At 65.1% G+C, this 11,722-nt stretch overlaps 1 long non-coding RNA gene and 1 other non-coding gene across 2 annotated transcripts; one reads left to right on the plus strand and one right to left on the minus strand.

Moving 5' to 3' along the window:
• The first annotated feature begins 2,028 nt into the window (after window positions 1–2,028).
• Window positions 2,029–3,230, plus strand: LOC118172229. Its single transcript, XR_004753595.1, has 2 exons — window positions 2,029–2,923; window positions 3,038–3,230. It is a non-coding gene; the product is annotated as an uncharacterized LOC118172229 (long non-coding RNA).
• Window positions 3,231–11,578: 8,348 nt separating this feature from the next.
• Window positions 11,579–11,651, minus strand: TRNAR-UCG. Its single transcript has one exon. It is a non-coding gene; the product is annotated as a tRNA-Arg (tRNA).
• Window positions 11,652–11,722: the final 71 nt, after the last annotated feature.

An 11,722-nucleotide genomic window follows, 5' to 3' on the forward strand; every position in this document is an offset into this window, starting at 1 on the left:
TAAATGATAGTCTAATTCCAGGCCTTCATGCTTTTCAGCGTTCACACTCACACAGCCTTTTCCCTGGGAGGCTTCCTGCGGAATTAGTGCTGCCGTCGTCGTCTCTCTCTGCCCTTTTTAATTTCTCCAATGACTCCTCATTAGAATACATAACAACAGCTCCTCAGAACTTTTCTCTCTCGCGGTATAGCCCAATTCAGGCTGAGATCCTTTCTCCTTACTGCGGTTATGGCGACGCGTTGCTGGCCCTGGAAGGGTGCACAGGCATATTTAGCTTTGCGGGCCTACGTGGCGTCTGACGCCATTCCCCCGTGCAAGGGCTGCTGGAAAACCTGCCTCGGGGCTGCGCGGGGCTCCCTCCTCTCGCCTCCCCGGTGGGCACGGGCGGCTCAGCCCCCCGACGCTGCCCTGGGCCGGGCACCCGCAGCCCACCCGTGCCAGCGGTGGGAGCGCGGCCGCGTTGCCCCCAGCTCCCGCTGCGGCTCCTGGGGGCACAGACCCCGCGAGGAGCCCACTGGAGCCGTGGGAAGGTTTCTCCCTGCGGCCGCCCCGGGGCTGTCACGGCCCACGGGGGCTCACGGCAGCGTGGGGACCATTCCCACGGGATGCGGGCGAGGGGCTGGCAGCGATGCCCCATGCGGACCCCAGGGTGCTGGGGGGGGCCTGGGGACCCCAACCCCGGCCGAGGGTGCTCGCCCCACACCAGCTGGGAAAACGTGCTGGGGAGGCTCGGCGGAGAGCACGGTGCTTTGTGTCGCCATGGGAACGGAATGCAGATTTGCCAATTGCTTTTTTTTTCTTCTTCTTCTTTCTTTCCTTTTTTTTTTTTTTTTTTTTATTATTTGCCAGACATTGTAATACATATTATGTTTCAACTTCTCGGGCTCGCAGCGGAGGTGAGGGAGGCTTTGTGCCTGCCAACTGCTCGGCTCCCGGGGAAGCTGCGGGGCCGGCGGCTGCACGCCAGGAGGGGTGCACCCAGCAGCGGGAGCCCTTCCCTTCCCAGGGGACCCCCCCTCCCCGGGGACCCCCAGCTACGGACAAAAGCGAGAGCCGACGCATGGGGGGAGAGCGATCGCATTATCAGCGAGCTGACCTTCCAAAAGGGAGGCCAAAATCAAGCCAAAAAAAAAAAAAAAGAGAGAGAGAGAAGAGAGACAGGGAGGAAGAGAGAATAAAAATATCCCAAAACTGGGGGGTTTTGAGGCCGGACCCACAGGGTGGGTACGGGGGAGCCTTTGTTAGGAGAAGCGCCCGAGGCGCTCGCCCCCTCCAGCCTCCCAGCCCCAGATCCAGCGACTGCCCGGAGCCGGGTGCGGGTTTTTCGGGCTGCCTCCCGGCGTGCTGAGCCCCGAAGCGCTGCAGGCGTGTGCGCGGGGCTCGCCCGCCTCTCCCTGCCCTCCCGTCCCGGTGTCCGGAGCCCCGGGAGCGCCCCGACGGGGCGGGCGCGGCGCTTACCTGGAGCCCCGAGGTGGCGGGGCCGCGACTCGCCTCTGCTCCGGGCTCCAGCGGCGCCGGTCCTGCTGCAGCCTCTTCCCCGGGGGCGAGCAGGTTTGGAAGTCATTTCTACTTTCGGTTATCTAGCTTTATGATGGCTCCACAACACTCATACAGCTAGATAACCAAAGACAGAAACATCCCTCCGGCGGGGCTGCCGTCGGCTGCGGGGAGAGGGCACACGGCGTGGGGGGGAGAGGGGGGGCAGAGCGGCCAGGATCTGCCAGCGGGGAGCCACAGAGGGAGAGAGGGGGGGGAAAAAAAGGGGGAAAAAGAGAAAAAAAAAAATAAAAAATGATAAATACGAGGAGCGGAGGAGACGGAGCCGCGCTGCGGGAGCGAGCAAGGCACCGTACGGGGCTGCGGGGAGCCGAGCCGAGCCGTGCTGTGCTGTGCCGAGCTGGGCAGAGCCCAGCAGAGCCGAGGCGAGGCGAGCCAGGCAGAGCCGAGCCGTGCCGAGCCCTGCGCGGTCCCGACCCGGGCGGCAGCAGCAGCGCTCCCGCTCCCGCCCCGCCGCCCAACTTCTACTCCCCTCGCATGGTAATCGCCCCCTTTGGGAAGTGACGTCACGCGGCCCCCAGCCAATCGGCGGCCCCGCATTTAAATCCGCGCCCCCTTTTCCCGCGTTTTGGCGCCCCGGCCCCGGCCGAGCCCCCGCTGCTGGACGGGGCGGGCGGGACGGGGCGGGCGCGGCTCGGCTCGGCTCTGCTCGGCACGGCTCGGTGCGGAGGGCAGCGGAACGCCCCCAGCTGCACCCTCCTCCCGCAGCGTACCGGCACCCGTCTGCCCCCCGCCCGCCGTGCTTCGCCTCCCCGCCCGTGCTGGAGGAGCCGCGTTGTGGGGTGCCCCCACCCCTCACCCCCCCAGGCCCATAGTGCTCCTCTCCGCATCAAACAGGGGGCACGGGCGGGCAGCACCCCCGGCACGGCACGGCACAGCGGACCCACCTGCTGAACCCAACTTCCCTCTCCTTGTCCTTCGCCCTCCCTTCTCCCTTTCCCCTCTCCCTTTCCCCGGCCTTTCCTTTTTCCCCTCCCTTCCCTTCCCCGTACGCTTTCCTTCCCTTTTTCCCTCCCCTTTCCTTCTGCCTTTCCCCGGTCCCAGCTGGCCGTTGCCCCCCCGTCCCTCGCAGCCTCTCCTCCTGCAGCAGCGCCCGCCCCGTCCGGCCTCTGCACCTGGCCGGGCGTCGGGGCAGCCCGGAGGGCGCCTTCCCCGCAGCCAACGCGGGGCCGAGGAGCACCCGGGCCGGGGATACGTCTGCGATCCCGCACGGATCCTCTCGACACCCCTTCCCCCCCCCCCGTTTTCATTATTTCCCCTCTAGGTTTTGCTATTTTCCCTCGCCGGTTCGTAGCGCGCCGTGCGTGTAGCGACGAACGCGGCGCATACAAATCCAGCAGCAATACGAATAATAAAATGCCGGGAGGTAAATGTGATTATCTGGGATGCTTATCTGACCTGCCCCGCAAAAATAAAATAAAATAAAATAAAAACTGTAATCCGTCGCCGCTCCTAAACGCTGCTTTCCCTTAAATCTGAGGCTTAGCTAAAATGTGACCTGCTGCGAAACGGGGGAGCCGCGGAACGAAGCCGATCGCCGCGGGAGCAGCCGCGGCTGAGCGCAGCCTGCCGGTCCGGGCAGCTCCGGCTCTCGGCGAGCTCCGCTCGGCTTCTTTATTTCTTCCCCTCCTCGCTTCCCCCCTCCCCGCCTTTCCTTTGAAAAATAATAATAATAATAAAAATAAAATAATACAAAAATAAAGAAATAAAAATACGGGAGCTCAATTAGGCTAAAAGCTCAGAGCTCAGCCCTGCCAGTCCCTCCGCGCTCCCGGCGCACAGCCGAGCCGAGCCGCCCTGCCTGGCTCCCGGCTGCCTTCCGTCTCCTCCCTAACGAGAAACGGGCCCAGGGGTGCCCCGGGCACCCCGACGGGGCTGCGGCGGGTGGGGAGAAATCTTTGCTCCTTCCCCAGCCCCTCGGTGCCATTCCCGCGCCCCCCAGCCGCTCGGAAGGGGGCTTGGCTGAGGTTATTCTAATCTGCCCTGGAGAGAGAGAAAAAAATAAAAATAAAAATCCACTACAAATCGGATCTCCTTAATTTTCCGGCTGTGGATTTTCCCCTAATTTATTGCTGCCGCCGTTACGGTGATTGCTGCCCGTGCGTTCCCCGGCCGGGGCGGGGGAAGGTGCCCACCGGCCCCGCTCGCCGGGGCTGCCCCTCGGTGGCGGCGATACCGAGCGCTGCCCGCAACCCGGTGCCGACGGAAGGGGCTCTCCCGGGCCACGGCCCGACCTCAGTTTCCCCCCGGGGCTGTCCCCGTTATCCCCCGGCCGCGGGGAGCACCGGGGGGCTGCCGGTGGTGGCGGCGAGGCGGCCCCGCTCCAGTCCCGGTCCCCCTGCTGGGGTACCGGCAGCGGGCCCCCTTTCTCCGCCGGGTCAGGGAAAGGATTTATCTCCGCAGAAATAAATCCCGGGATTCTTCCCTGCTGCTTTTCGGCACCGCTTTGCTCGGCTCCGAGCCCCCCGCCTCGACCCGCTCCGTGCAGGCGGAGGCCCGGCACCTAGGAGAAAAATGCTGCTGGCCTTTGGGGGATTTTTTCCTATCGCTTGGGCGTTGGTTTATATTTTTTTATTTTTATTATTACTGTTATTATTATTTTATTTGGGGCGCAGTTTAAGCAGGACGCATACAAAATGGCTCCTTGGCACATCGCAAAGCACCGGCGAGCAGAGCGGGGAGCGAGCGGGGGGCTCCGGAGGCCGCAGCGGGCAGAGCCCCGAGGCAGCCAGCGCCCGGCCTCACCTGGGGGACCGGCAGGAAACCGGAGGGGGGGACACCGGGATGGGGGGCTCCGGGGACTGCCCTTCCCTGCACTCACAGGCAGAACAACGGGGGAAAACGACTCCTCGGGCTGCGGCCCGCTTTAGCCGAGAAGGACGGTGAAAAATACTACTACTAATAATAATTAAAAATATTTTAAAAAGCGGGGAGGTCTCCCAAAAGGCCCGGCGGAGGTTCTGCCTCCCCGACGGGGCGGGGCGGGCAAGGCTCTGGCCATGGTGCTGCAGCCGCCGCCGCTCCGCGCTCGCGGAGCCTCCGCGCAAATACCCCGGGGGTGGAGGGGGGGGGAGGAAGGCGGCCCTGGAGCCTCCCGCTTTTTGTAGGGCTCCCCCGGGGCAGAGGGGACCGGGAGCGGTTGGTGCTCCCCTTCCCGCAGCCAGGCATCCCGGGCCCGCCGGCCGCCCCTCGGCAGAGCCCCTCCGGCCGTGCTGCCCTCTCCCCGGGCGGCCCCGCAGCTCCTGAAGGCGCTCGCCCTGCCCCGAGCCCCGCTGCCTTCCCCTCTTTACGCCCCGCGCGTCTGACGTCACTTTTCTTTAATTAGGAGAAGTTATTTTTAGCCAACCCAGAGTAACCCCCCGCGCCTCGCCGCCCCGAGCTGCAGCTCCTAATTGTGGTTGTTGTTTTCTTTTTTTTTTTTTTTTTCCTTTTTCCCCTTTTCCTCCCACAACCGGGGCTTCGCCAACTTCACGCAGAAGCGGCGGCTCCCGACAGGCGTTGAGGAAACGTGTTGCTTTGTTAAGCAATTAAAAGCCACGTCTTAACGAGCTCCGGCTCTGAAAAGGCTCCGCCGCAGCGGCCCGGCCTCCGGCTGCTCTTTCCCCCGGCTCCCGGGGCCGGGACGAGGCAGGGAAGGGGCGGGACCCCGGCCCCTCCTGGCCCGGGGGAGCCGGGCACGTCGAGGGGGGGGGGGATCCGGGCAGGTGCAGGCTCCCAGGGCACCTGCACCGCTCCCGGTCGGGTTTCCTTAAGGCTGAGGCCTAAAATGCGTTTCACTTCCAGGGAGACACGGGAAAAAAATAAATAAAAAAGCCGAGGAAATAAAGAGTCCGCGGGAAAGGGAGAGAAGAGGGGAGAATGGACGGGGAAAAAAAATGAAGTAAAGGGGGATTAAAGAAAAATAAAAAAGCAAAAGAAAAAATACGAAAAATAAAAGGGAAGAAAATAAAAGGGAAAAAATAAAGCGGAGATGCAGAGAGAAGCGAATGAGAAACAAAAAAAAAGCCTCCCGCTGCTGGCAGACCGCAGCACGGGCAGCGGCGGCCCGGTGCCGCTCTATCCGAGCAGGGGAGCGGGGCGCACGGTGTCCTGGGGCCCCCCCCGGTGCCCCCCTCCCACAAAGCGAGACTCCGCAGCAGCCCCCGCTGTGCCCGGAGGAGAAATTGGGGGAGCCGGGGACTGCCCCCGGGGTCTAAATGCAGGATGTGCCGGGAGGATCGGCCCCGTTCAGGCATGTTTTGGCCGGCGCCCACCTCTCCGGCGGGCGAGCGGAGACATTTCGGGACAATCTGGCGGCCGTCGGCACCGCTCGGCCCCGGCTCCCCGCCGCCCCGTCAGGGCACAGCCCGCCCCGTCGGGCTGCCCGGTCCCGGCCGGCCAGGGAGAGGTTGCCCGGAGCCAGCTCGCCCCCGGCAGCCAAAGGTCGCCCCGTGGTCGTTGTCCCCCGCTGGCCTCCCCCATGTGCCTCCCACCCGGCCGCCGCCGCTCGCCGCGGGCTGCTCAGCCCCGACGGGGGGGTCCGGGCCGGGGCAGGGAGCGGTGGGGGGCTGCCTGCTCCCCCGGGAGAGGCTCGCAACTTCCCCGCGGGGACCGACCCAACTTCAACTGCCCCTTCCCACCTCCCTTCCATCCTCCCCCCAACCCCAGCAGCCTCCTCCCGGGGCCACGTCCGTCCCCCCCCCCCCCCCCCACGGGCCCTCCAGCCCCCCGGGGGACACCCGATGGCGGCGGCGACGCCCGGCCGCGACACTCACGCTTGCAGCCGGGGCGAGGGCAGCGGCGGCCGTCCCTGGACGAAACGGGCGGCGTTGGGGATGGGGGGGAAGAAGGACGACGACCCCCCCCCCACAGCCCCTCCCCGGGCGGGCGGGCAGAGGGGCGGGCAGGGCTGCCCCGGGGCGAGCTGCGACCCCCGCGGCCGCCATCCCCTGGGGGTGGCCGGGCACGGAGCGATGGGGGCGGCTGCTGCCGGGCTCCCCGCCGTCTTCTCGGCGGCTGCCGGTGCCGGTTGTGGCTGCTGGCCGGGAGCTGCCGCCGGCGGCAGGCTCTGCCCGCACTGACGTCAGCCCGGCAGCCTCCGATTCACTCCAACCATGGCGGAGAGGAGGAGGAGGAGGAGGAGGGAGGAGGAGGAGGGAGAGGGGGAGGGGAGGAGGCGGGGGAAAGGAGGGGGAGAGGAGGAGGACGGGAGGAAGGCGGCGGCGGCGGGGGTTGCTTGCTGCCAGGCTCTGCCGAGCACAGCCCGCAGCCCCTCCAGCTCACCCCGTAATTACCCCCCGAGGATGGGGCTGCGAGGGGTAGAGGGGCCGCTCCCCCCCATGCACCCCCTATGTCTCCCCCCACCCCCCACCCCCCACCCCCCCCACCTCCGGCGAGCTGCCCGCCCCCTCGGGGCCACCTCGTCCCTCTGCGGGGCTGCCAACTCCCCCCTGCCCTGCCCGGCCGGGGGGCTCCCCTCTGCCCCCCCGGCGGGGCACGGAGCCCCAGGGAGCCCCCTCGGGGTGCCACCTCCCCGGTCCCCTTAGGACCAGACCCCCGCGGCCAGCAGAAAGGGGCCGCGGCCGCCCCGTTGCCTCCGCTGCTCCCGGGCTCTTTTGGCACGGCCCGGCCCGGCCCGGCCCCGCCACCGCACCGCTGTCCAAGTGCTGAAAGTCCGCACGGTTTCCGCAGCGGGGCGGCTCGGCACGGCTCGGCAGGGCACGGCACGGCTCGGCAGGGCATGGTACGGCTCGGCAGGGCATGGTACGGCTCGGCACGGCTCGGCACTGCAGCCGTCGGGGAGAGCAACACCTCGGGCTTTCCCCGGGGTGCTGCCGCGGCCCTGGCTGCGGGAGGAGAGAAAAAGGCTGAGTCCCTCCTGTGCCGAGCCGTGCCGAGCCGTGCCGAGCCGTGCCATCCCGCCCTGTATGCCAGGCCGAGCCTAGCGATGGTTTGCCCCGGCGGCAGCCCGCCGGCAGGCGGAGGCGAGCTGGCAGCCGTCCGGCTCGGCAGGTGCCGCCTGCGCTCCTCTCCTTCCCTCTCCTTCCTCTTCCTCCTTCCATATTTCCCTGCCTTAATTCCCCTTTTTATATAATTACACACGTAGCGCCTCGCCCGCAGCCTCTGCAGCAAGGAAAAAAATCAAATAAAATAAAACCAAAAATAAAAAATAAACCACCCTCCTGGCACACCTTCACTTCGCTTCCGACCTTTATTATTATTATTATTATTATTTTCTTCGCCTTCCTTCCTGCCGTTAACCCGGCTGCTATTTTCTGTCTGCGATTCTCTCAAAGCAATGCCCCGGACCGGCTTTGGGGAGCCTCTCGCCGCCCTGGTGAGCACGCAGCCAGCCCCGGACGGGTTTTCTCTGTAGGAGAAAATAAACCGATCGAGACCGAGGGGTTTGGGGGAGCCGAGCTCGCCGCCTCGCCTTTACCTTGGGGTTTTTTAATTTCCCCGTTATTTTCCTTTTTTCTTTTTTTGCATCTGCGAGTTGCCATGAAAGAAATATAACCCCAAACACCACCGCCAGCAGAAACCGGAGCTCGTTGCCAAATTCCGTAGTATTTTATTTTAAAAGCAATTAAGTAACACCATAAAAAGCGTCTTCTCCTCTTCCCGGGGAGTGTAAGAAATCCTTTTGCTCACCCAGAGTCGAAACCTAATGGCATTGTCGTTAAACACGAAAAGGAGAATATTAAGAAATTGCAACACTCCCTCCAGAGCGCTCCCCCCCTCCCCAGTTTATTTGCCCTAATAATTAATTCACAAGAGCTTAACTTCGGTGTAACCCTGGCGGTCTTTTCATTAAAAAATCCCCGCGTTTCCTATTGAATTAGCTCTGCTCCATTGTCGCTGAAATGAAGACGCCAAACCAACTTTTACCCTGAGCATTTTCTCACCAGCCCAAAGAAAAGTCTCTCTCCTTTTTCTTTTCTCCGATTTTTTTTTTTCTTTAATTCAAGCACCCAGGCGATGGACGTGTCCTGCAATTTAACTACTTTCAAATTCTTTGTTCGGGTCCCACTGGGGCTCTATTGTCACCCTATTGAGAGAGCTTATTGCCAAGTCAAGCCTGAGTGAATTGAGACACGCACGGGAGGAGCCCGGGGCTGGGAGCGGGCTCCGGGGGCTGCTCCTCCCGGGGGACCCCGGCCCGGCCCCGACGGACGGGGCAGGGTGCGGGGCACGGGCTGCCCGCAGCCCCCGGGACCACCGCCACCGCTTCTTCGCCCCCCGCCGCTTCCAACCTCCCCCCGGCCCTCAAACGGAGCCCGCAGCTCCTCCAGGGCCCTGCCCCGGGATGGGGAAGGGGACGGGGATGGGGCAGGCCCGGCTGTGCCCCCACCTTGCTCCCCAGCCCCCGGTTCCTTCGCACCCCCGCAGCGCCGGCACCGCCCGTGCCCGCAGCTCCAGGCGGAGGGGACTTACCTCGAGTGCCAGCTTCCTCCCCCGCCGGCTCGCCCCTAGTCCCAGAAAAAAATAAAATAAAAAAATAAAGGGTATTTGGGGGGGTCTTCCTCCCCTGCCAGCCGTCCCCCCGGCCCCTCGGCTCGGAGCCGGCTCCCGGCCGCCTCCCCTCGCCCTTCGCCCTCGTTCACTTTCGGAGCTCCGGGGCTGGTCTCCCGAGCAGGAAAAAGAGGGGGCTGCTTTTCTTTTCCCTTTTCCTGCCCCCCTCCCGCTCCCCCCAGGCTGGCAAGGGGGGTGCGAGCTGCGGGGAAGTGTCGTGTCAGGAGAAAAGGCGCCGGGAGCGCGGTGCTGGGCACGGATTCCCACGTAAGCCCGTACGTCACCTATAAAATGCCCATTTCTCGGCTCCCGGCGAGGCGGCACAAGCCCCTCTCTGCCCTGGGAGATGCTGTACGCCTCGAAAGCCGGCTCCTTCCCCCCGCAGCCCCCCCACGACCCCCCCCGAACAAGGGGGCGAAGCCAGAACCGGGGGGTGCCGGGGAGCAGCGGCCGCTTCTCCGCCTCCCTCTCCCAGAGAAAAGTGTAGCCCCGCTCTGCCCCCCCTAAAAAAAAAAAGAAAAAAGAAAAAAAGAAAAAAAACACCCTCCCGGAGCCCTCCGCACCCCCCCGGTGCCCCTCTCTGGAGGGCTCCGGGGATCCCTCACCGGCCGCCCCCCGACGTGGCTTTCCCCCGGGGCCGTGCCCCGGCGACTGGCGAGCCCTTGACCCCTGGCCCCGCCGGCTGGGGGGCAGTGGGGTTAAACAAAGTCCCGCCGCCACCCCTTTGTCCACCCGCAGCCCCCAGCCCCGCCGGCGGCAGCTCCGTGCCCGGCCCCGACGGGGCGCGCAGGGCTGCGGGCTTCCGACAGGCACACAAAGGGCCCGGGGGGGAAATCCCCCCTGCCGCCCTGCCCCGGCTTGTGCCTGCATCCCCACCGGCCCCGGGGAAATTCCTGCGTTTTTTTTTTTTTTTTCCCAATTTAGTATTATATTTTTTTCCCCTCTCCGTGCGTTAGGGATCGGTGGTGGCGGCGGCGTTTTGGGGAGAATTTATTTCATTTATTTCCTTTCTTTCGTTTGAGGAAGGATTTTTTTTAGTGGGGTGATTTCTTTATTTTTATTTTTTCATTTTTTACCCTGATAAAAATAACCAGAGCAGAGACCGCACAGGAGAGCGGCGTTAAAATAAAGCAGCGGAGGGGAGGACGAGACGCACCCCGCGCAGTATATGTCGCGCCGGTCGCGATAGCGGCGCAATCGCAGACACAAAGAGGGGCCCAGGGCGCACGCCCGAAGCTCAGCCTCGCCTTTCTCCGAGCGGGCTGCAGGGGCCGGGGCTGTCCCCGTGTCCCCGCACAGCTCCGTGCCAGGAGCCGCCAGTCCCCGGGGAGGTGACACCGCCCTGTCCTGTCCCGTCCTGTCCTGTCCCCAAGCCGGCCCCCGCGCTGCCGTCGGGGCTGGTGCTGGGAGCCGGGGCTTTGTCCCCGCTCTGCCCCAGCCCTCGGAGCGTTCCGTGGGGACCCGAGAATCGGGGGTCGGGTCCCCGGTGCCCCCCCCCCCCGGTGCCCTGCGGGGGAGCGGAGGGGGAACGGAGCCGTCGGACAGCGGAGGAACCGCGCCCCGACGGCCCCGGCCCCGGCCCCGGCCCCTGCCCCGTGTGAGCGGCCCGGAGCGGCCGCCAGCAGCGGGACCGCAGCGACACCTGGTGGCTCGGCACGGCTCGGCCTGGCACGGCCTGGCACGACACGGCATGGTCTGGCACGGCACCAGGCGGCGCGGGCACCCCGCGGCACGGCTTAACCCGGCTCGGCACGGCTCGGCACGCCGCAGTGCTCCGGCTCAGGAGCCACCTTCCCAGCCCCACCATCGCTTCCAGAAAAACCCTCATAGGGCCGGGGAGCCCGCTCCCACCTGCCCTGCCCCCTGTCCCCTTGCACCCTCGGTCCCCTTCTGCACCCACAGCACCCGCGGTCCCCCGGGGCTCTCAGCCGTCCCCCTCGCTGAGCCGTCCCCAGCAGTGCCACGCAGCCCGGTGACAGGGACCCCAGTGCCACGCTGAGCCCGTGCCCAGCTCCCACCCGCGCAGCCCCGCAGCCCGTGCCCAAGCTGGGGTGGGCGACGGGGTCCTGGGGTGCCCTCGGGGAGCACTTCTGGGGGCCGGGAGCACCCCGTAAGTGCCGGGTGTGGGCAAATTGGTGCGAAAAGCAGCGCCCAGGGTGGGGCTGTGCCCCCTGCCAGACCCCCCGGCCGTGCCCCTGGGGTGCCCCAGCAGCCGCTGCCCTGCTGCTGCTACAGACCCGGGTGATCCCATAGATTCCCCCGCAGTCAGCAGCCGCCTTTTTCCGTGCTGCTTTTCAATAAAGGAGCAGAACGCACGGAGCTGGGGGCAATGACAGGGGTGTGGAGGCAGCCGCAGCCGCGGGGCAGGGCAGCTTTAGGCTCCCCTACAGCCAGGGCTGGGGTGACGCCTTGGGTTCTCTGTCCCTGTCCCGTTTGGTTTTCTTCAGATCCAAAAGAAAAAAAAAAAAAAAAAAAAACAAAGGAATGGGCAAAGAAAACGAACGGCCTCATTTGGAGGCGAATTTCCCCACGACCGCGGCAGGACTCGAACCTGCAATCTTCTGATCCGAAGTCAGACGCCTTATCCATTAGGCCACGCGGCCGCCTCTACCAAGCGCTCTCCGCGCACCCCCTTGACTGCACCACAGCCGGGCCGTGCGATGTGCGCGGGGGC

The sequence above is a fragment of the Oxyura jamaicensis genome, chromosome 10 (genome assembly GCF_011077185.1).
Source record: "Oxyura jamaicensis isolate SHBP4307 breed ruddy duck chromosome 10, BPBGC_Ojam_1.0, whole genome shotgun sequence".
In the NCBI taxonomy this organism is placed as follows: Eukaryota; Metazoa; Chordata; class Aves; order Anseriformes; family Anatidae; genus Oxyura; species Oxyura jamaicensis.